Here is a 27,521-nt window from a genome sequence, read left to right as displayed (position 1 = left end):
GAATCTCAGCCAGTCTCTGAGAATGTGAGCACCAGGATGGGACGGGGAAATAATTTGCCAAGTATTTAAGGATGTGCTGGGGTGCAATCATGGGTGTTAGAATCCAACTCAGAGCTCTGAATCACAGTAGAAACTTGAAGGGCTAATTAGCTAACTGGGGCAGAAGACTGAATGATGATAGTAAAAGAAAGGTATTTTTGAAAAGTGATTGATGATATGAGAACTGGTGGATTTGAGGGTAGAGAGGTAGAGCAGTATATCAGAATTTAACAGAGGACTTAGGGAGTACCCACTGAGTGTGTGTGTGCTAGGTCACTTCAGTTGTGTCCCACTCTTTGTGACCCTCTGTACTGTAGACCACCAGACTCCTCTGTCTATGAGATTCTCCAGGCACAGATACTGGAGTGGGTTGCCATGCCCTCCTCCAGAGGATCTTCCTGACCCAGGGAACTTGCGGCTCCTGCAGCTCCTGCATTGCAGGTGGATTTTTTACTGCTGAGGTATGGGGAAAGCCCAGGGAGTACACATTATGTAGGGATATATTTCATAGTGTAATTGGCACAACGCTCTGTGTAATGTGAAGGAGAGAAAAACATGGGAAATGGACCAGATATTTGTCTCCTGACTGGGAACTGCCTTAATACCGGTAAAAAGTTGGGAGGCGGGGATTCCAGAGAAAAACAGATTTTGAAGGTAAAGAGATTAAGCACATAATATCTCAGAAGTTCTGATGATATATCTAGATGCAGTGTAAAAATGATGATTTAGAAGGCGAAATCTGGAGAGAAGTGAGATTAGACCTAACCGTTAAAAAGTGATTTAACAAGAAGTTACATATTTTAAATAAGTTTAAATATTGTATTTTAGAATATTTAATGAGGTTTTTTAAATGCAAATATATTGAGAAATTAATAATAGAACATTATGCAAAATGTTAATACCATCCTTTCTTTGAAATAGTTGTTTATATACAATGTATTAGATAGCAAAATGATTAAAAGCTCATAATTATATTTTCGAGTTTAAAAATCACAGATTGTATAATCATTAGAAAAAGTTTAGCTTTCTTGCTTCAGATCAAAATTTATTTGTAGTGCCTTTTTTTGGTATTGAATTATTCTAATGAATGGCATTATTTTTAAAGTGATCACTTCTGTCTTTTGAATAAATGTTTGTTATTAGAGATTAGTGCATCATACATTATAAACACAACAGAAAAATGAGTTGCTCTAATAATTCTAGTACATCATGTTTTCCTTTTAAGTGAAAAAAGAATAGAAACTTGGCACTTACATTTAGCTATGTTTGTACTAAGACATGGCTATAAACTCATACATTTTATTTCAATTGTAATATTAAAATGCAAACATTCACCAGGGTTATTATGTACTACAGTTTTTCATACTAGCATGAGAAATTGTGTTAATATTGGTTCAATTTTAATGAAGTAGAACAAAAGGTTATAAAACACATTGAATATATTTTAGTTATTAATATCAGAGCAAGTTATCTCTGTTAAAAGCCTGGCTTAATTTTACATTATTCTTAAAGTATGTATAAATAACTACAAGGAGCTTATTTGTGATAAATTCAGAATTACTCTTTCCAAACCATCAGCACACCAACAATGAAGATTTTTTTTTAAAGTGAATATTTTTGAAAAGCAAATTAAATAAAATACTTTTATTAATATAAATTTGAAGCTGCATGACACTGTGGAATAGATTTTACTAGCCTAGATAATTCAGAGGATCGAAATCTTCCTAGAGAAGGTCTTTAAAGGAGACAATAGAAATTACTTTCTTGTTAGACTCTAGTGAGTTGTTGAGATCTATCTAAAGAAAAGCGAAATATAAAAAAAATATATAATGTGGAATGAAATATATGTTCTGTAACATGAATATATATTTAGAACTCTGGAAGTAATGGTAATGAGTACAAAACTGGAAAATCTGGCATAGTGGATTAACTTTAGTTTAAATTTTTTATGCTTTAATTTTAATTTTTGATGCTTAATTTTTCCTTGGTATTCAGTTTCATCTCCCTACCACTATTGCATTTTCTGGCACTCTTTGATTAAAACAAGATAGGAAGAAGCTCTTGATGTTAACTCCTATGGGTATGTATTTGGCAGTCTTGTAGTATAACTATAGCTATTGCCTAGGGGTTGCTTTTATCCTCCTGAAGCTTATTTGATGAAAATATTACCAAACCTTATAGTTACACAAAGATACCTTGGAAGATTGCAATTTATAGAGAAAGTCATTTAAGCATAAAGAATTGAAACATGCAATATTTTGTACGTATTTTTAGTAGTCAGTGGAGCAGGGCAAAATTTGAAGCACAGCACAAAAAAGAGAAAGGTTTTTGTCTGCTATTTAATTGTGTTCTTCTCTTTCCCTCTCCACTGCTTGATTTGGTGCCGAGGACCAGCCCCGGCTGATCCAGGGTATTTGAAGGGGAGACGGTGTCGGCGACTATTTATTTATTTATCAAAGATATAAAGAGTAATAGAATGAGGATAGCTCAGTAGGAAAATTCAGTGGAGAAAAGAAGCTGAGTAGCTTGGTTTACGCGGGAGACCAATAAAACTTCAAGACAAGAAGTTTGCACCACTTACGTAGGCCGCAGGCGCCCTCTCGAATAGCGGAAGGTGCCTCACCCTAGACACCTTCTCGAGTGGGTCTTAGAAGCCCAGGCATAATTAGTAAGCGTGGTGGGTTCCGCGCTCCAGATGGAGACTCAGCTGGAAGTTAAAAGAAAGAATGACATGGGGAGACCAAGCGTTGGTGAGCAAGGCCCGTAGCTTTATTTTTAACAGGGGCTTTTATACCCCTAAGTTACACATAGAGGATAATAGGGGATGCAAAGTCAGCAGTCTTTGATTCTTATCAAAAACCAAGGTTTCTTTCCTGCAAATTTATCGTATACAAATGGTTTAGGTGATTTACATCATCTTCTGGCCAGAAGGCCTACTAACATTTTATGACTCTTGACAAGGACTTATCAACAAAGACTTATTTTCTCTAAGAGTAATTATTTTAAGGTTTGGCGCCATCTTCCAAAGATAAAATTGCATTCCTATAGGGCGGATGTGTAATGGGTTTACAACAAAGAAAGAATTTATTACCTTAAGGGTCTAAAGTTACTAACACCAAGGCCACTACTTATTTTTTACTATATACCAACTATTAATTAATACACATTCAAGGATACAATTCAGGGGATGTGAAAACTTGGCAACAAGCATTGACTCATCAATGAAATCCTTTACTAGTTTATTCTGACAGCTTTTAACTCTCTGAGAGGCTCTAAGCTATTTGAATATCTTAAGCTTCCCGTGCCTCTGGAGGCTAGGAGACTGTCAACAATCGTATGCATAGTTGCAGGAGTCCGGGTAAACTTGTCAGGCGAGTTAGAGAGCCATCTGAGGGGTTTGGATTTAAACACTCCTAGTTGCCCAGGAACTTTATTAATTGGAGCTGTAAGTTAACTCTTTGACAGAGAGAGAGAGATGGTGGTAGGGGACAGCCCCTAGTAAAGTCAGAGGTGAGAGCACAAAGCAATAAAGTAGGCAGACTCTGGTTTTTTGGGGGGAAAATGCTCGAGAATATCCGGGCGGACTCCTGAGGCTCGATCCCGCCTTTGCGTATGCCGAGCCTCCTTCCTCATGACCTTTGTCACGAGCGGAATGCCTCACCGGCTCCCGGCAATTTGGAGAAAGGAAACAGAACACGAATCAAGAAGAGAAACAATAGATGAATGGATAAAGAAGTTGTGGTTTATATCAGTTCAGTTCAGTTCAGTCATTCAGTCGTGTCCGACTCTTTGCGACCCCATGAACTGCACAGGCCTCCCTGTTCATCACCAACTTCCGGAGTCTATCCAAACCCATATCCATTCAGTCAGTGATGCCATCCAAGTATCTCGTCCTCTGTCGTCCACTTCTCCTCCTACCCTCAATCTTTCCCAGCATCAAGATCTTTTCAAAAGAGTCAGTTCTTCGCATCAGGTGACCAAATATTGGAGATTCAGCTTCAACATCAGTCTTTCCAATGAACACCCAGGACTGATCTCCTTTAGGATGGACTGATTGGATCTCCTTGCAGTCCAAGGGACTTGGAAGAGTCTTTTCCAACACCACAGTTTGAAAGCATCAGTTCTTCTGTGCTCAGCTTTCTTTATAGTCCAACTGTCACATCCATACATGAAAACTGGAAAAACCATAGCCTTGACTAGACGGACATTTGTTGACAAAGTAATGTCTCTGCTTTTTAATATGCTGTCTAGGTTGGTCATAACTTTCCTTCCAAGGAGTAAGCGTCGTTCAATTTCATGGCTGCAGTCACCATCTGCAGTGATTTTGGAGCCCCCAAAAATAAAGTCTGCCACTGTTTTCCCATCTATTAGCCATGAAGTGATGGGACCAGATGCCATGATCTTAGTTTTCTGAATGTTGAGCTTCAAGCCAACTTTTCCACTCTCCTCTTTCACTTTCATCAAGAGGCTTTTTATAGTTCTTCGCTTTCTGCCATAAGGGTGGTGTCATCTCATATCTGAGGTTATTGATATTTCTCCCAGCAATCTTGATTCCAGCTTGTGCTTCCTCCAGCCCAGCGTTTCTCATGATGTACTCTGCATATAAGTTAAATAAGCAGGGTGATAATATACAGCCTTAATGTACTCATTTTCCTATTTGGAACCAGTCTGTTGTTCCATGTCCATACACAACGGAATATCACTCAGCCATAAAAAGGAATGCATTTGAGTCAGTTCTAATGAGGTGGATGTACCTAGAACCTATTATACAGAGTGAAGTAAGTCAGAAAGTGAAAGATAAATACCGTATTCTAACATATATATATGGAATCTAGAAAAATGTTACTAAATAATTTATTTACAGGGTAACAATGCAGAAACAGACATAAAGAATAGATGTATGGACATGGGGAGAGGGAAGGAGAGGGTGAGATGTATGGAAAGAGTAACATGGAAACTTATATTACCATATGTACAATAGATAGCCAATGGGAATTTGCTATATGGCTTAGGAAACTCAAACAGGGGCTCTGTATCAACCTAGAATATTTATCAGTGAAATATTGTGACCCAGAAAAGTGATTTGTCCAAGGTTGCATAGTCCATCAAGGATCCGGAATTCACACCAGGGCAATATGACCCTACCTGTCACAGCAAACAGGAAGCCAGAAACAAGGCAAGATTCTGATGGATTCATTCAAAACATTTACTCAGAATCACAGAGGACCAGAAACTGACATGAATGAAGTGAAAGTGGGAGGAAAATGATGTTCCCAACCCCACAGAGCTCAACTTTTCTTAGGTAAGACAGATATACAAGCAAAAATTACCAGTTAGTAAAATAAGTGCCAATGGAAGTACAACAGGAGGTTGAGTTAACTTCTCTTCCTATAAGTATAGGGTTCAGATGAAGACATAGTAAAGGGAGAAAACTATAAATGGATTTACTAAGGTTAAAAAGTTTGATATGTAGACAAAAGTAGGTATCAGGATGATCTTCCAAACAGAAAGAATAGCATACAACATTAAAAAAAATTGTATCATAATGATATTTAGGTATGAAAATAATGTGAAAAAGAACAACTTTTAAAATTTATATTAAAAAACATATTGATACCCTGTCCTCAAATTTAGCTACACTATTATAGACAAGATATACTATCAGATTTTCATTCTCCTTTATTCCTAAGAAATATAGAGCCAAGAAAGAGAGGCCAAAGACACAGGAACCATGGCTTTTCATTTTGGACTTCAGTATTCACTGCCGTGAACAATATCAAATTCAGACAAATGCACAGTTTCTTTCAACTCTGTTTCCCCATGTGACTAAATGTTCTCTCACTTCTATTCCCATTTATTCTGTACACAGTTGCTATTTTCTTTATTTCTGATGTTTCAATTCATTTAACATTACTTTTATGCTCAAACTTTAGTATTTCTCACACCTGGAAAAAGAAATGCTGGTTCTTTTATATTTCAAATTGATATTGCTTTTGATTTCCAACTTTTATCTCAAATTAGATGTCCATGTATTAAAAAGCTTATACCCAAGCTTTTTATTCCCTTGCTTTTTATAATATGAGTAAATAACTCACATTTTTTTGTCTTTAAAAATCTTCTTTAATATGAATTAGATGAATTGAGGAGAGGAAGGTAATCAAATTAGCGATAATCCTCCCTTTCAAATTTACAATATATAGCTGTCTTCTACTCTTTCTGGTGTGAAAGAAATAAAGTTCATTTATTTTAAATTCATTATGCAGATGCTTATGGGTATTCTGAGGTAAATATTTTATATATATATATACACACACACACACACACACACACACATTTGTTGTGGTGGTTTGGAGGTTAGGGGGAAAACAGGGTTTGTCGCTTCATAACAAATCTCCAAAGAAAAGATTTTAACTCAGCGTATTATACAGATTCAGTGGGAAGAAGAGAACTGCGAATAATCCATCACTTTTGTGTCATGACCTCTGCTGAATTCACTAGCAAATTCTGTATTATTGAATCACAGTGACAGATCCAAATACAAATGTCACGACTTTGCTATGTTCCTGGGTCTTGCCACATCACCATAACCATTTTATATTCTCTTCCTGGGGACACTTTGGAAGATTTAGAGGCTTTCAACCTAATCTGACTGACTCCACACAAACAGCTGGAGCTTTGCCAAGAGCCGAGCCCGATTATGTCAACAAGATGCTGTGTCCACAGGGGAGCCCCAGCTGGGTGTTCAGGGAAGCTCTGGGAATGAATTAGCTTTATATGCTCCAAGAGGCAATTTCCTATAAAAACAAACTTCAAAAGCTGCCAGAGGAAATTGTTTCCCATTGGAATCAGGCCTAGCAGGCGACTGTCTTTAGCAACTGTGTCACTTAGTAGTCAGTCCTCAGGACTTACAATGCTCAGCCCCTGGACCTGAGTTTCAAGACAGAACCAGAGTCCAATTAACACCACACATGTCAAAACACTTTTGTAATAATCGTAGAGCTGTCGTTCTGCACCCAATTTTTTGTTATTCTTTTTCAGTTTAAAGTAAGATAGCTAAACAGTTATGTTCTGACCTCAACTTAAAGAGTGTTTTCCCCTTAACTTCAAAGAGCTCATCCTATTAAACATAGCATCCAGATTAAGAAGAGAGGCAGAAAGCACTCCACAGTTCATTAGCCTCTTGCTGGAGTGTTAAATGGAACAGTAGGAAGCTTCACTTACAGGTGTATTTAAATATTAGTGGCATTTAAATAAGAGTTACACATTTTGTCTACCTCTTTATTATATTTCTTTCCAAAGAACATTCTAGCCAAAAGACCATCAGGAAGGTTAGCTCTTAGATTCCCCAACATGCATGGCATTTTATGGCAACTAGTTACTGGAGTTGGACACGACTGAAGCGACTTAGCAGCAGCAGCAGCAGTTACTGAATGATAGTTACATATATGAGCAACACCACATCATGACATTTTGTACTTCCTGTAAAGCAAACACCTACAGAATTTGAGAGAATTTACTGCTCTTCTTGGCTTCTACAAAATTTAGAAGCATTTACTAAAATTTGAGAGCTATATAGCATGTATGGATCTAAAAGTATGTAAGCATCTAGAAAGATGATTAAACACATGGAAATTATATTTAAGACATGAATTAGAAAACATGTTGAGGGGACACAAGAGTACAAAGACCATGTTTATATAAGGAATGCAATATGATTGCAAAGGGATGAATTTACAAGTTGTGGTTTTTCACTCTACCAGTTTTTCTTCCATAGAAACAGATACTGTGGTAGCAGTTTTACTGAACTTAAGCATTTGCATGCTAATTGCCAGCAATACAAGGAACACAAAGTGAATAAGTCATTTCTATCACTTCTGTCCACATTCTACAGAAACCAAAGAAGAACTTATTCAAATTTCAAATTTGTGAAAATGGTTTCATCTCTGTGTAGTTTTAATTTGAAAACTGATTTGTTGCTGTTGTTCAGTCACTAAGTTGTGTCTGAATCTTGGCAATCCATGGACTGCAGCATGCCAGTCTCTTCTGTCCTCCACTATTTCCTGGAGTTTGCTATAATTCATCTCCACTGAGTTGGTGATGCTATCTAACTATCTCATCCTCTGCCACCCCTTTATCCATTTACCTTTAATCTTTCCCAGCATGAGAGTCTTTTCCTGAAAAGATCTTTTCTTGAAAGCCGATACTGGTATGCTTATAATAGCCAACTCTACAAACAGTATTTATATCATTTCACTCACAAAATTGTGACCTCTTTTCTATAAGAAATTGCTAACTTAAATTCAAAACTAAAAGTAAAAGTAGGAGAATGTGTAACCATAACAAACTATTCAATTATTCACTTATTAAAAATAATTAATCATGTGGCTGAAGTGACTTAGCAGCAGTAGCAGCAGTTAAAATAATCTTTCAAGAATTTTGAGAAATACAAAGATAAGAAATAGTCCCTACCCCCAACCTAGTATTTAAGTTAAATTTCCTAAACTGGAAGAACAGGTACACAGTGGTAAAGAAAAAATATGACTTAATGCTGGCCAAAAAGATGAACAGAATAAGTGAAAAAAATGAGATTTCAATCCCCCGACTTGAGCAGAGAGAGGATCAGTGAAGACCTTTTATGAAGGAGGTTGTATTTCAGACGATACCAAGAAGCTGAATATACACCTATAGAAATATAAGCAAAGGAAGGAGAAAGGCAAAATAATCAGTATCAACAAAACAAGACCTTGCTCCAGTGGAAAGCTGCAGTTGAATTTTGTTAGAAAGAAGGAAAAAAAGATATAAGGTGGGACATATTCCCTAAACAAGTAAAGATGGTAGAATGAAGTAGAGAGCATCAGAGTTTTCTTTTGGGTATGTTTGCTTGGTGTTGATGTATAAGATTGTAGGTGTTGACTTAAAAAATATTCATAACCTAAAAGTAGAGAGTTATGTTTTATTTTGTGGGAGTTTTTTAGGACTTCAAGCCTGGGAAGCAGCATCTCAAGTGACCGTGAGAGAACTGCTCAAAGGAGACATGGGGAGGAGCCAGATCATATGACGTTTTGAGACAAAGAGCAGGTAGTCTTCACATCAAAAGATTATTGTTAATTAAAGAAAATCAGATATCCTAAGTTAAGGAATTTAGCACTTTTCTATGTATAGGAAGATGCAAAAGTCTGGGCTCACTGAAATCAGTCTCCTCATATGCATCTTAGCTATCTTGGGTCAGTATCCTGTGTTTTTCATATCCTGAGCTCCCTTGGGCTCACGGTGTGTGTGTGTGTGTGTGTGTGTGTGTGTAGTGCAGAGTGACTATAGTCTGATGGCTGTTAGATTCCAGGTATTCTTCTTCCTGAGTGCCCTTACGGCTCACCAGATCATACTGGAGAGCTGCAATCACTGATGACTGTGGCATCCTTGTTTATTGATACGGCAGGGAATATTTTACTTCTCACTGGGAAGTGGAAAGATTGATTGGCTAGGAGCATGCATGCTAAATCACTTTATTCTTGTCCAACTATTTGTGACCCTATGGACTGAAGCCCACCAGTTATCTCTGTCCAGGGGATTCTCCAGGCAAGAATACTGGAGTGGGTTACCATGCCCTCGTTCAGGGAGATCTTTCCCACCCAGGGATCGAACCTGCATCTCCTGCATTCGCAGGCAACTTCTTTACCACTAGTGACACTTGGGGGAGACTACATTCTAAAAAGTTTGATTTTAAAAAGGGACAATGAGAATGAAAAGAAAGGAATACTTTGAGATACAAAAAGACTTATTAACTAAATCTTTTATGGTGTGAAGGAGCAGGGTGTTAAGATTCTAAGCCAGAATGACTTGGAGCATGTTGGTTCTGTCAACAGTATAGAGAGCAGAGGAAGGTTGCTGGTGGCCTTAGAAATGAAATAAATTCAGTGCTCTGAATGATTCGTATAATACTGATATATCATCCCAGTGGCTTAACGACCTTGGGAAAGGGGTCAGGAATAAAAAAATATATATATTTAGTAATCATTTGACTTGAGCTAATGATCGAATGTTTCTGAGTTGATATTAACAGCTATTTTATAAGACTTCATCCATGGAAACACACACTTTTTAATTTGATTTGGTTGAACATTTGGAAAAGACAGGCATTATAATCTAAACTTGACTAAATGGGATCATCTCATGTGTAGAAAAATAGGGCAATATTGATAAATGGAAAGCTATTACTCATATCTATAGATATTAATTCATGTATGTGCATTCTCAATATACATACATAAAATATATGTGAAAAATATTTCTATAAAATATATAGATTTTCTATACATTTGATTTTGCATAAATGTCTATAAAAGATTAGCACTTATAATTTGTTACTGCTACATAAAACTTAGAATAAATATGGTATTGACAGAGGAGCCTGGTAGGCTGCAGTCCATGGGGTCGCTAAGAGTTGGACACGACTGAGTGACTTCCCTTTCAGTTTTCACTTTCATGCACTGGAGAAGGAAACGGCAACCCACTCCAGTGTTCTTGCCTGGAGAATCCCAGGGACGGCGGAGCCTGGTGGGCTGCTGTCTATGGGGTCGCATAGAGTCGGACACGACTGAAGCAACTTAGCAGCAGCAGCATACTGAATTAAAGTGTTAAAATTTCTACAAGATGATTTAGATAGTTCACTGAATCCAAGGATTTTCTAATTTGATTTAAGTTATTAATCACCTTTAAATTAACTCAACTCTATTTAGAATTGTGTATAAGTTTTTTATAAATTCTAGTTCTGTTGAATGTAATCAGACAATGCAATTTTTATTTATAATCTTAAAAGAAAATATTTTTATATCTTGGATTGGATTGTGTCCTTAGCCAGTTGTGCTCATATACACTTTGTGTACTGTTTTTATGTCAAAGAGAATTTTCTTTTGGAGGAAGCTAATCAGTTACTATCATCCTTTAACTCTGTGAAAATTGTAGTGGCCTCCTTTACTTTGGCCTGAATCCAATAACACATTTAAGTAACTGTGTGAAAAGAAAATGGATGTATTTGAAATATGTTCTGATAATTTTGTACCTTAAAGAAAGGAGACATACAATGAATTCTGTGGACTTTTTTCCAAGCTTTTGCTTTATCCATTGAAGTTTTTATTTTACTATTCAGTTGCCAGGCATCTAATTCTCTTAGCAATGTTGTCCAGGTGCTGAGAGTCAGTTTCTTATGTGAGGGTAAAATCCATGCTTAAATTTTGCCCACCACTGTAACTTCAGTACTAATAAAGTGACTTGCACACATCAGAGGCTGAAAGCCAGACACTCATCACAGCAACAATTAATTTGGACACATCTTAATATACAGGCCCATTTCTCAGTCTCAGATTTAATTTGATGCTTCAGATGGAATCCTATTTGTGAAAATCAAATAGAGGTTAACTGAAGATTAGGCTGTCCTGCTGTTTAAATGTCCTCAGCTTTGATATGACACCAGTGTGACATCTAGGTTTTATTTCTGCTCCCATATCAGTTCTATCTCCCTGCCTCAGAGATCATTTCATCATGTCAGTTAACAAACATGAGTAGTGCAAAAGAATTAGTATGCTTGTCACAGCTGGTATCATTTCGGAATCCTCTTGTAACACCCTGGAATATAAAAGACAGGGAAAACGATGCTTGCTTAGTGCAGCTCAATGTCTATGAAAGATTGGTGTCCTGAAGCGATACATCATACCTTATACTGTCAGTTTTAAAAAGCCCTTTCGTTTGAAACAAAAAGAGGTTGTAGGTGTATTTTTAAAATGCAGAATGCTGTGCAATAGTCAATATAAATAATAATACACATTTTGGGTCAATAATTTTGTATGCACCAAAGATTGTATAAGAGAAAGAGACATTATTAGTCAAGAATGTATACATTTGTTTGTAGAGTGAGTTTATTTGTAGAGATTTGGATCCTCTATAACCTGTATTCCTGTTTAGCGTAGCAGTATGTGTTCGTAACAACCTTATAGAAGCTGATATCTTTGTGTATCGACCGACTTACCCTTAAGGGACCTTACTTTTTCAACAGCTGCAGCTGTTTCTGTTTTATGTGTTTTCCAAAATATTTTTATTTTGGTACTTTGCCCCAGGCACTGCTTGTGAACCAGACAATTGGAAAACCTGAAATTTAATTAAAAATATTTTCTAGCTCTAATGTATATATATGCTAATTGCCTTTAATTCATTTTCTCTCCTCCTCCTAGAAAAACAATTTTGAAAATTATGCAACTGTGAAAAATAATTCTTTTTTTAAAGTATCCTATATTGATTTCCACATTTATTGGCCATATAGAAATTGAAATATCTAAAATACATGCATTTTAAATTTCATAGAAATGATATAATAATTTTACTGTATTGACACATACACCTAGAATATAAGGCCTTAATTTAAATATTCAATGGCTCATAACTCATTATCTCTTGGTCTTTTTCATAATACAATTATAAACAATACCATCAATTTATATACCATATATATTTATGAATATACATGTATTAATATTTTGCATTTAGTTCTTGCATTTCATTGAAGCATATTTAGCACTTAACTTTAAAGATTCTGAGATGATGTTCATGGAAATATATTTAGTGTAACCTGCTTGTTTTTGGACAACGTGTGATAAAGACACAGAATAAAGCAGACAGATTGTCTAAAATAAAGTAGCCTCTAGCCTTTTAAATTTTGAGTCAAACTTTGGTCAATCTATAAAGTCTCTTGTTTGAACAACCAGTGTTCATTTTCCTTCATATCTGTAGTCGTATATTCTTTTTTTAAATTGTATCTTAAGTATATGGTACTATTCACTAAGAAGCAGTTAATCTTCCATATTTTGCTCTTATATTAAGATGTGCTCTTTGTTTGCATTAAAGTTTTATTGATGTCTTTGTAATATCCAAAACTTGGCTTAGCCAATTTGTTGCTGCTGTTGTTTTTCATTTTCCTCTCAATAAACCCAAAACCAAAGGTAATAAAACATTAAAACAAGTTCTTCTATGTAATTTTTATATGTTTTAGCCTTAGGGTTGAATGTAAGTGAGTTCTTTTTTTAAATATAAACTTTAGGTTTCTGAATAAAGATTTGATAAGTTAAAATCAACTGTAAACTGTGGTTTTGAAATAGCTCATAGAACCCAGAATTCTACAACGAAGTCTTGATTTTTCAACATTCCAAAAAAGCTTTTTCTTTCCCTTTCTTTTTGTCAGGTTGCTATGCTGTGCTATGCTAAGTCGCTTCAGTCGTGTCCGACTCTGTGCGACCCCATAGACAGCAGCCCATTAGGCTCCTCTGTCCCTGGGATTCTCCAGGCAAGAATACTGGAGCGGGTTAACTGACACTAAAATTTCCAACAGTAAAATTCACCCTTTTCAATGTGCATTTGTTGTGTGTTTGACAAATGGATACAATCAAGTAACTACTATCACAATCAATATATGAAAATTTTCCATTATCCCTAACAATTCCCTCCTGAAACTTTACTGTCAGCCCCTCCCCCAGCTTTTGCCCATAGAAACCTCTAAAGTATTCTGTCCCATATTTTTGCCTTTTCCAGAATTTTGTATAAATAGAATCTTACATTATATTACATTTTGAGTGTCACTTTTAATTGTCTTTCATTTGTAATAATGCCATTGCTAAATTTATTTGCCTGTTTATAATATCTAATAGAGAAAAAACAGCCTTATCAAATATGGATGTTGTAGAAGGTATACTTTTTAATTTGACTTATATAGATGATAAAAGAATACGTTTTGCTCTCCCCAAATTATTACTAATATTTCTATGTGTAGCTCATGATGAAATCTAAGGAACAATCACTGTGTATCACCAGGATATATTTAATAATTTATTCAAATTTATTTTTTAAGTGATTTTGTTATTCAGTATCTTTTCCCTGACTCCCTGCATTGTCACATTTGCTTCATATACCCTATTAGTATTTACTAAGACCAGTTGGTGATTTATGGACATTTAAATTATTTTAGTTTTTTCCTACTGTTTTAAAATACTGTATACTATCTGATGAACTTTTAAAAAACTGACTTAGATTAATGAAGTGTACTATTGTTTATTAATGCCTATAGTTTTATCTTAAAAAGTGAATTAAATAGTATAATTAATAGAGATATACATATTTGTAGAGAGAGTATATTAATAACTGGGGTAAGCTCAGTATTTGGTACTGTTTTCAGTAATGTTAATATTTTTAGGGGATTCCTTTTGGTTATGTTGTGTTTATATTTCTCTTCTGAAAGATTACATCAAAGGAATTCTTGAGTTGTATTGCCTTCAGGATAAAATTGGCTATCATTTAGAACTTTGAAGCCCCAAACTGGGCCTTCATTTGCCTCTCTATTCTATGAGGTTATATATTTTCTGTTATGTTTTCATTTATCCTTACATTAGCCCTATAAATTCATTATTAGTACTTTCATGTTATAAACTTAGTATTCTGTGTTATTTTTTCTTTTTCTGTCTTCCAGAATTTTCCTCAGATATTAGTTCAGATGTTGGCTTGAATTTAATCTCTAGGTGATACATCTGTAATTTTATCTGTAAAGAATCTAGATAGATAAAGGAGATGAAATCAATTTTTATATTAGTCATAAAATAAAAAAAAATAAAGGGCAGTTTTGTTGCTTAATTGCTATCTATTGAGAACATATGTGTCTACCTGGGGGTAGAGAAGACCTTCTTATCTTTTGTCTTTTGATATCTTGTAACTCTCCTGTCTTGGTTGGGGACCTGAGGGACTATCACTCTCATTGTCCCTCATCGTTTTCTTCAGAAGAATCTCTTTGTTATACACTAGTTCACATTTGAAACAACTCACTGCTTATAATAAAACATGAACAAGATGTGAACTCTTGCTTCCCTTTCTACCATCCCCTACCATCCTTGTGTAGGTTTAGCTAATTTTTGTAAATGGTGTACAATCACCCAGCTGCTCCAGGTTTTGGATAGCTTTATGCACTCCACACAAGGTCTGTCAACACCTGGTTTGAAATGAAGCCCAGACATGAGTCTTTTCTGCACTTCACCTCCAGTACCCATGTCCGTTTCACTCCCATCTGATGCTTAGATTATTGAGAGAAGCTTCTGGCAGTCTTGCTTTCACTATTATCCTCCCATAGTACCTCAGTTGATTCGTGCCCAGCCTATCACTCTGAACTCATTTTTTTTTTTAAACCATTTCCCTCTGAATTAGCTTCCCATCACTGCTCTAACAAATGACCACAAACTTAGTGGTCACAACCAACACAGAGTTGTTTTAGGGATCAGGCTTCAAATTACCACAACCTTGCATGGGCTGAAACTAAAGCTGGCTTATTAAGTCAACTTTTTATAGCCTCTGATGTGATTTTGCTTGTTGTTCCTTCTACCCAGGATATGGCCTCTTAACATTAGGAGTCTGTTCAAAAGCCATTTCCTCAAAAAGATCTCTGTCTCCATATTTTAAAAATCTTTCCTTCTTCTCATCTGTTTTTGATTTTTATCATTTTCTTTGCAGCCCATACAGCTCTTATGTTATTTTATTTGTTGACTGTCTAGTTGGCTGTGCCATCATAAGTCAGGGTCTCATCTTGTTTAGTGATGCATTCCTTGGATTAACTGTATTGACAAGAACTCAGTCATTTGTTGATAAACATTGTATTATTCCAATTACACTAATGAGTAAACTGAGACTCACAGCTGTTATGTTTAAGATCACAGAGCTATAAGTGGTAGACTGAGATTTCATCTCAGATATGTCTAACTTTAGAACCTACAGGTTTTTATTATTACCTCTTTTTTCTAATGAAAATAACTTTAACCATGACTCCATGATCTTTACTAATGTGCATATACATAGCCACAAGAAAAAAAGAAACAAATGTAGAAAGACCTTATTTGCAATTTTTTTTTTCCCAAGGAATCCTGGAGAGGAATACACTTAAAAATGCTATTTAAATTTTTTTTTCCTTGATATTGTACCCTATTGGAATCCATTCCATGATCACATGGGAATTCAAGAACAGGGAATAAGTCCTTGAATATGTTATACAATATGGGCCTTAAAATGCTCGTTATCTATCTTCCTAAAAATGATTCTGGAATGTTAAATGTAATCATTTTGGGGGTAGTTTTAGAGAAAAATCCATAAAAATCTCTAGATTTTAATTCAATTTGAAATATTTATAATATATATACAATGTTTTTTTATATATGCAATGCTTTTTTTGCTTATCATTTCTTTAAAAATAAATATTGAAACCTTACCAAATGAGTGATTATAATCAATATATAAAAAATTACTATAGTATTTATTTTTTAAAATAAAATGGATTTTCTTCTGGAGTGGCATGTCCTTTGTAATTTTTTTTGGCACAATTTATTTTTATCAAACTGATTGTCAACCAGCCAAATTTTTGAATCACTGCATTCATGTGAAATAGTTCTTTGGATATGTGAAAAAAAACAAGAATTTCATTATGTTGACTATGTTTTGAAACACAACTGTTTTCCTTATTTTGGAGACTTGATTTTACTAAACAGATAACCTAGTGAACTTGCCTTAAGCTTTAAAAAGTCCCTTCCAACTGTATTCAGAGTTATTGAGTGTAAACATAATGAAGTTTAGCATGTTTAGATCAATCCTAAATGCTCATTCAATATGGTAAGAAAAAAAGCACACAATGAGTCTAAAGGACGGGAGTACATTTGTTCCCTGTGTTGTTCAGAAACAAGCCAAATGGAATGAAAGCATTCTGGACCACTTTTTTCTTCCAATAATTAAAAATGCTACTAAATTTATAACTGTGTTTAGTTTCTTAGTTGTGTCTGACTCTTTAGGACCCCAGGGACTGCAGACCACCAGTCCCCTCTGTCCATGGGGACTCTTCAGGCAAGAATATGTTGCCATGCTCTTTTTCAGGGGACCTTCTCAACCCAGGGATAGAACCCAGGTCTCCCACATTGCAGGTGGATTCTTTAACTACTGAGCCAGCAGGGAAGCCCAAGAATACTGGAGTGGGTAGCCTATACCTTTTCCAGGGGATATTCCAGACCGGGGAAGATCAAGGGTCTCCTGTATTGCAGGCAGATTCTTTATCAGCTGAGCTACTAGGGAAGCCAAAATCAAAGAATGGCATATCATTGACTTTGGCAGTATGGACATAAATACATTAAATTAACTAAAATCTTTTATTTTTGCATAGTTTAGCCTCTGTTCTTAATTCATTGACTACGCTGGCATTTCATACATCTGACAGCTTAAGATATTTTCTTTGAGACACAAAGACAGCAACAAAATCCTATCCTCTTATCTGGTGTAAAGTTTTAAACAGATTTTAGACCTTTACTTGGGATATTTCTGGACTATGCTCCTTTTTTCACCTTGATCACATTGTTGAACTGGAAAACTGAATATAACAATGCTATAACCATTTGGACTTACTAATTTGAATGTTTAATTACATACATATCATTTCAAGTGAATGAATGCAGGATTAAACATATTTCCCAAGGTATCTTTGTAAGTCAATAACAATAAATTTATAAATTTTGTTGAAAATGTTTTAGTATATTAAAGCAATACTGAAGAACCAAGTTCAAGTGGTTAAATAGATTTAACAGATTTAAAAGAGATTTTATTTTTGTCTTAATGACTAAAACTCTTGTTATAAAAATGGTCTAAATTGAATTAATTTTGACTATTTAGTAAATTTATATGAATGGAATTTTGGGATATGAAACTACTGGGACCTTGTAAAAAAAAGCTGTTCAGGCTTTATTCATCTTGGGAGTATACACAGTACATTCTTAAGAATAATACTTTAGTAATGTTACCTCTTATAAATTTAGGTTGACTGAATGAACAGATTAGATGACATGTATATGTAGAAAAGGAAGTCAGAAAATCTGACATTTTTGAAAACTGATATAGTGTCAGAGAATCAGTTTTGGTCATTAAAACAAGCCTTTTAATGCTCTGAAACTAAAATTTACCACGAACATGGTAGGAAATTTTATGAGCATTGTCTTAAATTATTTCAAATATTTAACATTAAAGCCAGTTGCTGAAATGAACCAAAACATACTTTGAGAACACGTTGATGTTTTAGCATACCTCAGTAACCAGGCTGTGTTCATGAAAGATCAATACATTATAATTTGCAATTAAAATTTTATTAAGTTATCTTGCATCTGGTCCCATCACTTCATGGAAAATAGATGGGGAAACAATGGAAACAGTGATAGATTTTATTTTTGGGGGGCTTCAAAATCACCATAGATGGTGACTGAAGCCATGAAATTAAAAGACAATTGCTCTTTGGAAGAAACACTATGACCAACCTCAACAGCATATTAAAAAGCAGAGACATTACTTTGCCAGTAAAGATCTGTCTAGTGAAAGCTAAGGTTTTTCCAGTAGTTGTGTATGGAGGTGAGAGGTGGAGTACGCAGAAAGCTGAGCACTGAAAAATTGATGCTTTTGAACTGTGGTGTTGGAGACTCTTGAGAGTCCCTTGGACTGCAAGGAGATCCAATCAGTCCATTCTAAAGGAAAACAGTTCTGAATATTCATCGGAAGGACTGATGCTGAAGCTGAAACTCCAACACTTTGGCCACCTGATTCAAAGAACTGACTCATTGTAAAAGATCCTAATGCTGGGAAAGATTATAGGCAGGAGGAGAAGGGGATGACAAAGGATGAGATGTTTGGATGGCATCACCAACTCAATGGACATGAGTTTGAGTAAGCTCAGGGAGTTGGTGATGGACAGGGAAGCCTGGCGTGCTGCAGTCCATGGGGTCTCAAAGAGTCTGACACGACTGTGCCACTGAACTGAACTGACTGAAGTTACCTTGTGGAAATTAATTATTTAAAAAAATATATATTTGGTTAACTAATATAAGGAAGCAATTTACTAAATTAATATTTTCATTCTATATTATAAAATCTCTCCTTTTAGGTATTTAAATTATGTTTTTGCCTATACAGTCATGATTTACTTATTATAATCTGTGTAAAACTAATGAGATATTTTAAAGAAATTTTTATACATAATACTTTATACTTTCTGTAAAATATGTGCATATGCATATTTACTGCTTCTTCATTTTTAGTGGGGTATGACTCAACATGCTGCCTTTATCAGATATATGAAAACCACTCCTGTACTCTTGCCTGGAAAATCCCGTGGACAGAAGAGCCTGGTAGGCTGCAGTCTATAGGGTCGCTCAGACTTGGACACGACTGAGCGACTTCACTTTCACTTTTCACTTTCCTGCATTAGAGAAGGAAATGGCAGCCCACTCCAGAGTTCTTGCCTGGAGAATCCCAGGGACGGGGGAGCCTTGTGGGCTGCCATCTCAGGGGTCGCACAGAGTCGGACATGACTGAAGCGACTTAGCGGCAGTAGCAGCAGCAGTGATCATCAAAATGACTTAATTTCTATACTTTATTATTTAAGGAAAACTAAAAACATATATATTTCACGTATAATCACTTTTTTTCTGCTTAACATAGAAATGGTAAAGAATCTGGCTGATAATGCAGAAGATGTGGGTTCAATCCCTGGGTCAGGAAGATCCCCTAGGGTAGGGAAATGGCAACGCATTTCAGTATTCTTGCCTGGTAAATTCATGGGCAGAGGAGCCTTGCAAGTTACAGTCCATGGGGTCGCAAAGAATCAGACAAAACTGAGCGCTCATGCACACAGCACATATAAAAATAATCTCAAATTCCTTAATGTGTGTAATTTTTAGTACTGTTAAATTTACCATCTAGTGGAGAATATGAGATAGAAATCAGGTCTATTTCTCAACAATATTACATATTTTTCATATTTTATATTTGCTTTACTAAATGTACAGATAGTCATGTATTATAATCTCTAATAACATAAGCTATTTGGAATTCATGTTGAAATTTCACAATATAGTTCTATACACAAATATGTTAGCAATATCTATGTGGTATGTCTTTGGTAGCACATATTATAGGGCACTGGAATGCAAAAGTAGGAAGTCAAGAAACACCTGGAGTAACAGGCAAATTTGGCCTTGGAATACGGAATGAAGCAGGGCAAAGACTAATAGAGTTTTGCCAAGAAAATGCACTGGTCATAACAAACACCCTCTTCCAACAACACAAGAGAAGACTCTATACATGGACATCACCAGATGGTCAACACTGAAATCAGACTGATTATATTCTTTGTAGCCAAAGATGGAGAAGCTCTATACAGTCAGCAAAAACAAGACCAGGAGCTGACTGTGGCTCAGACCACGAAATCCTTATTGCCAAATTCAGACTTAAATTGAAGAAAGTAGGGAAAACCACTAGACCATTCAGGTATGACCTAAATCAAATCCCTTATGATTATACAGTGGAAGTGAGAAATAGATTTAAGGGCCTAGATCTGATAGATAGAGTGCCTGATGAACTATGGACTGAGGTTCATGACACTGTACAGGAGACAGGGATCAAGACCATTCCCATAGAAAAGAAATGCAAAAAAGCAAAATGGCTGTCTGGGGAGGCCTTACAAATAGCTGTGAAAAGAAGAGAAGCAAAAAGCAAAGGATAAAAGGAAAGATATAAACATCTGAATGCAGAGTTCTAAAGAATAGCAAGAAGAGATAAGAAAGCCTTCTTCAGCAATCAGTGCAAAGAAATAGAGGAAAACAACAGAATGGGAAAGACTAGAGATCTCTTCAAGAAAATCAGAGATACCAAAGGAACATTTCATGCAAAGATGAACTCGATAAAGGACAGAAATGGTATCGACCTATTTCCAGTTTTTTACCACTGCTGGGCATTCACACTGAGGAAACCAGAAGGGAAAGAGACACATGTACCCCAGTGTTCATCGCAGCACTGTTTATAATAGCCAGGACATGGAAACAACCTAGATGTCCATCAGCAGATGAATGGATAAGAAAGCTGTGGTACATATACACAATGGAGTATTACTCAGCCATTAAAAAGAATACATTTGAATTAGTTCTAATGAGGTGGATGAAACTGGAGCCTATTATACAGAGTGAAGTAAGCCAGAAGGAAAAACACCAATACAGTATACTAACACATATATATGGAATTTAGAAAGAGGGTAACAATAACCCTGTGTACAAGACAGCAAAAGAGACACTGATGTATAGAACAGTCTTATGGACTCTGTGGGAGAGGGAGAGGGTGGGAAGATTTGGGAGAATGGCATTGAAACACGTAAAATATCATGTATGAAACGAGATGCCAGTCCAGGTTTGATGCACAATACTGGATGCTTGGGGCTAGTGCACTGGGACGACCCAGAGGGATGGTATGGGGAGGGAGGAGGGAGGAGGGTTCAGGATGGGGAACACATGTATACCTGTGGTGGATTCATTTTGATATTTGGCAAAACTAATACAATTATGTAAAGTTTAAAAATAAAATAAAATTTAAAAAAAATAAAGAAAATGCAAACAAACAAACAAACAAAAAGAAATGGTATGGACCTAACAGAAGCAGAAGATATTAAGAAGAGATGGCAAGAGTTCACAGAAGAACTATACAAAAGAGATCTTCACAACCCAGATAATCACGACGGTGTGATCACTGACCTAGAGCCGGACATCCTGGAATGTGAAGTCAAGTGCGCCTTAGAAAGCATCGCTACGAACAAAGCTAGTGGAGGTGATGGAATTCCAGTTGAGCTATTCCAAATCATGAAAGATGATGCTGTGAAAGTGCTGCACTCAATATGCCAGCAAATTTGGAAAACTCAGCAGTGGCCACAGGACTGGAAAAGGTCAGTTTTCATTCCAATTCCAAAGAAAGGCAATGCCAAATAATGCTCAAACTACCGCACAATTGCACTCATCTCACACGCTAGTAAAGTAATGCTCAAAATTCTCCAAGCCAGGCTTCAGCAATATGTGAACCATGAACTTCCTGATGTTCAAGCTGGTTTTAGAAAAGGCAGAGGAACCAGAGATCAAATTGCCAACATCCACTGGATCATGGAAAAAGCAAGAGAGTTCCAGAAAAACATCTATTTCTGCTTTATTGACTATGCCAAAGCCTTTGACTGTGTGGATCACAATAAACTGTGGAAAATTCTGAAAAAGATGGGAATACCAGACCGCCTGATCTGCCTCTTGAGAAACCTATATGCAGATCAGGAAGCAACAATTAGAACTGGACATGGAACAACAGACTGGTTCCAAATAGGAAAAGGAGTTCGTCAAGGCTGTATATTGTCACCCTGTTTATGTAACTTGTATGCAGAGTACATCATGAGAAACGCTGGACTGGAAGAAACACAAGCTGGAATCAAGATTGCCGGGAGAAATATCAATAACCTCATATATGCAGATGATACCACCCTTATGGCAGAAAGTGAAGAGGAACTCAAAAGCCTCTTGATGAAAGTGAAAGTGGAGAGCGAAAAAGTTGGCTTAAAGCTCAACATTCAGAAAACGAAGATCATGACATCTGGTCTCACCACTTCATGGGAAATAGATGGGGAAACAGTGGAAACAGTGTCAGACTTTATTTTTCTAGGCTCCAAAATCACTACAGATGGTGACTGCAGCCATGAAATTAAAAGGCGCTTACTCCTTGGAAGGAAAGTTATGACCAACCTAGATAGCATACTCAAAAGCAGAGACATTACTTTGCCAACAAAGGTTTGTCTAGTCAAGGCTATGGTTTTTCCAGTGGTCATGTATGGATGTGAGAGTTGGACTGTCAAGAAGGCTGAGCGCCAAAAGAATTGATGCTTTTGAACTGTGGTGTTGGAGAAGACTCTTGAGAGTCCCTTGGACTGCAAGGAGATCCAACCAGTCCATTCTGGAGATCAGCCCTGGGATTTCTTTGGAAGGAATGATGCTAAAGCTGAAACTCCAGTACTTTGGCCACCTCATGAGAAGAGTTGACTCATTGGAAAAGACTCTGATGCTGGGAGGATTGGGGGCAGGAGGAGAAGGGGATGACAGAGGATGAGATGGCTGGATGTCATCACTGACTCAATGGACGTGAGTCTGAGTGAACTCCAAGAGTTGGTGATGGACAGGGAGGCCTGGCGTGCTGCGATTCATGGGGTCGCAAAGAGTCGGACACGACTGAGCAATTGATCTGATCTGATCTGATTCATTCAGAATTAAGGAATTCACTTGTCTTTAATACATATCCTTTTTAGAGCAATAATGAAAACAAATTGTGAGTATTAAGCAATTTAAAAAATCTAGAGTACTGTATAATACCATAATCCAGACTAATCTCAGAAGCTTGTCAAGAAGTTGAAAGTAGGATATGCCTGTTGGGATGCAGGTTCTAAATCTTTGAGTATTGGTAATCCATGAACCTGTGCATTTTAACTTCCAACTATTAATAATTTAGTCAGAGATGCCCATTCTCTAACAATCATGGATAAATGTGATTATTAAGCATGCTAAATACTCAAGACCATCATGCCAAGATAAGACTAAATCCATGAAATTAGTAAATCTTATAAATAAGTATGTGTGTGTAAATAGAAAATCTTAATGCTTGGTGGGGGGGGGGTTTGTGTGTGTGTGTTTAGCCAACTTCTTTATATAGTTAGTATCTGAAGGGCAATATGGTAAGCAAAATAAGCCAGAAAAAGGAAGACAAATACTATGTGGTATTATCATTTACATGTGGAATATAAAAAAAAAAAAAGGCCAATTTCATGTAAACAGATTCCCCCACTTGTCAGCTCTTCCTCTTTAGGGCTTTGCTTCACACAGATATTTTTCAAAGAATTTAAAAGTACCAAATGGAATAAACACCTAGTGAATTATAAAGCATGAATACATTGTAAAAAAAAAAAAAACAGAAAAGTAGAAACAGAATAAAATAGTGGCAATGCGGAAGACCTGGGTTCGATCCCTGGGTTGGAAAGATCCCCTGGAGAAGGAAAAGGCTACCCACTCCAGTATTCTGGCCTGGAGAATTCCATGGACTGTATAGTCCATGGGTAGCAAAGAGTCGGACACGACTGAGTGAATATCACTTCACTTCACTTCACTTCACTCAAGGGCTAGAGAGAGGGAAAACAGGGTGATATAAGTCAAAGGGTACAAATTTTAGCTGTAAGAAGTGTAAGTTCTGAGGATCTAATGTGACTCTAGTTAATAAAACAGTCCTGTAAAGCTGAAAATTGCTGAAAGTAGATCTTACCACACACAAACAAATTACCTATGTCTACTACATGAGTTGACCGGTGTGTAATTATCTTGATCTTGGTAATCATATTACACTGTGTATATCAAATCATCACACTGTACACTTTAAACATATACAGTTATACTTGTCAATTATTCCTCAATAAAGTTTAAAAAAGAAGAATGAGAAAATAAGGGACTATTGAGTTGAACCACACTGCTTTACAATGACATCTTAAAATATTGATATAGGTTGAAGCACAAAATTCAATAATAAAGGAAATAACTTTCAACATTTTGTAAAATCAGAGTTCATACATACTGCAATTTTACAAGTAGTCAGTTGACATAAAATCTTAGACAAATCAATAAGAAATCTACAAAAACAAATGTGCAGGAGAAAACAAAAACAACAACAAAAAAACTCTCTCTCCCAAATTAACATGTTTCCTAGCTAAGTCTTCCAACATGTTCCTAATTATTTCAGTTTTGGTATTAAGGCACATTGGGAATTGAATACACCACAACAGTCCTCACATAAGGATAACAATTTCATACAGAAACAATTAACAGATGTTTTATTTTTAAGTTGGGGATTCTGGTCACAGTTTGTAGAACTGCTATGAAATTAGGATGACTTAATAAAAATACCCTGTATCATTTACCACTCTAAATTTATTTCTTTCGAAAAATAAATGTTCTGGCTTAGTCTTTTAAGGATGCATTTAAAATATTGCCTTTTTATATGAAAACTGACTAAGTACTTGGTAGAAGATATGTTGTGCTACTGCTACTGAAGTATGACTCTTATGAGTGTGGCTTATAGAAAGTCTCAGAATGATATAAAATGGTCCATTTAGCTTATGTTTATATAAACCCCATTACTCTGTAAAGTTCAAAAAGAAATAGCTGCTATATTTCTGTGATTCAGACTTCTTCTTGTTGCCTATTTCTTTCTGATAATATGAAGTCTCTTCAGTTTTTTTTTTTTTTCCCTAATCCAGAGGTCTAAGAGAGATCTGAATGGGAAAACATGATTGTACTTATTAACCTAGTGAAAAATATTGCTTTCAGCTTAACATAAGAATGGGCATGAAAATTTTCACCTTTAACTTATAGTTGCACAACAGAGAAGTCAAGATCACTAGAAATATAAAGGCTTGCAAAATAGAAATAAATAAAAACATATCATTCAAATTGAACTTACATTATAATCAAAATGTGATTTTGATACTTTATGAATACATTAGTTATATCAAAGGAGGAATCCTTCTGATAATCAATGAGTTGAACAGAGGCTGGAAAGCTATGAATATCAATAAAAAAATTCTACAAAAAGTAAAACAAATAATAAATTAAATATGTTAAAGATAGATTAAAAGAGACAATTTAAGGGCTGCAAACAAATTCCAACAACACAAGAAAGACTCTATACATGTACATCACCAGATGGCCAACACTATTATCAGACTGATTATATTTTTGCACCCAAAGATGGAAGCTCTAAAGAATAGCAAGAAGAGATAAGAAAGCCTTCTTCAGCAATCAGTGCAAAGAAATAGAGGAAAACAACAGAATGGGAAAGACTAGAGATCTCTTCAAGAAAATCAGAGATACCAAGGAACATTTCATGCAAAGATGAACTCGATAAAGGACAGAAATGGTATCGACCTATTTCCAGTTTTTTACCACTGCTGGGCATTCACACTGAGGAAACCAGAAGGGAAAGAGACACATGTACCCCAGTGTTCATCGCAGCACTGTTTATAATAGCCAGGACATGGAAACAACCTAGATGTCCATCAGCAGATGAATGGATAAGAAAGCTGTGGTACATATACACAATGGAGTATTACTCAGCCATTAAAAGAATACATTTGAATAGTTCTAATGAGGTGGATGAAACTGGAGCCTATTATACAGAGTGAAGTAAGCCAGAAGGAAAAACACCAATACAGTATACTAACACATATATATGGAATTTAGAAAGAGGGTAACAATAACCCTGTGTACAAGACAGCAAAAGAGACACTGATGTATAGAACAGTCTTATGGACTCTGTGGGAGAGGGAGAGGGTGGGAAGATTTGGGAGAATGGCATTGAAACACGTAAAATATCATGTATGAAACGAGATGCCAGTCCAGGTTTGATGCACAATACTGGATGCTTGGGGCTAGTGCACTGGGACGACCCAGAGGGATGGTATGGGGAGGGAGGAGGGAGGAGGGTTCAGGATGGGGAACACATGTATACCTGTGGTGGATTCATTTTGATATTTGGCAAAACTAATACAATTATGTAAAGTTTAAAAATAAAATAAAATTTAAAAAAAATAAAGAAAATGCAAACAAACAAACAAACAAAAAGAAATGGTATGGACCTAACAGAAGCAGAAGATATTAAGAAGAGATGGCAAGAGTTCACAGAAGAACTATACAAAAGAGATCTTCACAACCCAGATAATCACGACGGTGTGATCACTGACCTAGAGCCGGACATCCTGGAATGTGAAGTCAAGTGCGCCTTAGAAAGCATCGCTACGAACAAAGCTAGTGGAGGTGATGGAATTCCAGTTGAGCTATTCCAAATCATGAAAGATGATGCTGTGAAAGTGCTGCACTCAATATGCCAGCAAATTTGGAAAACTCAGCAGTAGCCACAGGACTGGAAAAGGTCAGTTTTCATTCCAATTCAAAAGAAAGGCAATGCCAAATAATGCTCAAACTACCGCACAATTGAACTCATCTCACACGCTAGTAAAGTAATGCTCAAAATTCTCCAAGCCAGGCTTCAGCAATATGTGAACCATGAACTTCCTGATGTTCAAGCTGGTTTTAGAAAAGGCAGAGGAACCAGAGATCAAATTGCCAACATCCACTGGATCATGGAAAAAGCAAGAGAGTTCCAGAAAAACATCTATTTCTGCTTTATTGACTATGCCAAAGCCTTTGACTGTGTGGATCACAATAAACTGTGGAAAATTCTGAAAAAGATGGGAATACCAGACCGCCTGATCTGCCTCTTGAGAAACCTATATGCAGATCAGGAAGCAACAATTAGAACTGGACATGGAACAACAGACTGGTTCCAAATAGGAAAAGGAGTTCGTCAAGGCTGTATATTGTCACCCTGTTTATGTAACTTGTATGCAGAGTACATCATGAGAAACGCTGGACTGGAAGAAACACAAGCTGGAATCAAGATTGCCGGAGAAATATCAATAACCTCATATATGCAGATGATACCACCCTTATGGCAGAAAGTGAAGAGGAACTCAAAAGCCTCTTGATGAAAGT

The 27,521-nt window shown here is 36.1% G+C and overlaps 1 protein-coding gene across 2 annotated transcripts in view; it reads left to right on the top strand.

Moving 5' to 3' along the window:
* Window positions 1-27,521, top strand: part of PCDH9 (protocadherin 9) — a 1,155,874-nt gene that overhangs the window by 510,896 nt on the left and 617,457 nt on the right. The window lies entirely within an intron of this gene.

This window comes from Bos mutus, chromosome 12 (genome assembly GCF_027580195.1).
Source record: "Bos mutus isolate GX-2022 chromosome 12, NWIPB_WYAK_1.1, whole genome shotgun sequence".
NCBI lineage: Eukaryota > Metazoa > Chordata > Mammalia > Artiodactyla > Bovidae > Bos > Bos mutus.
This window is presented reverse-complemented; position numbering and strand designations above follow the sequence as displayed.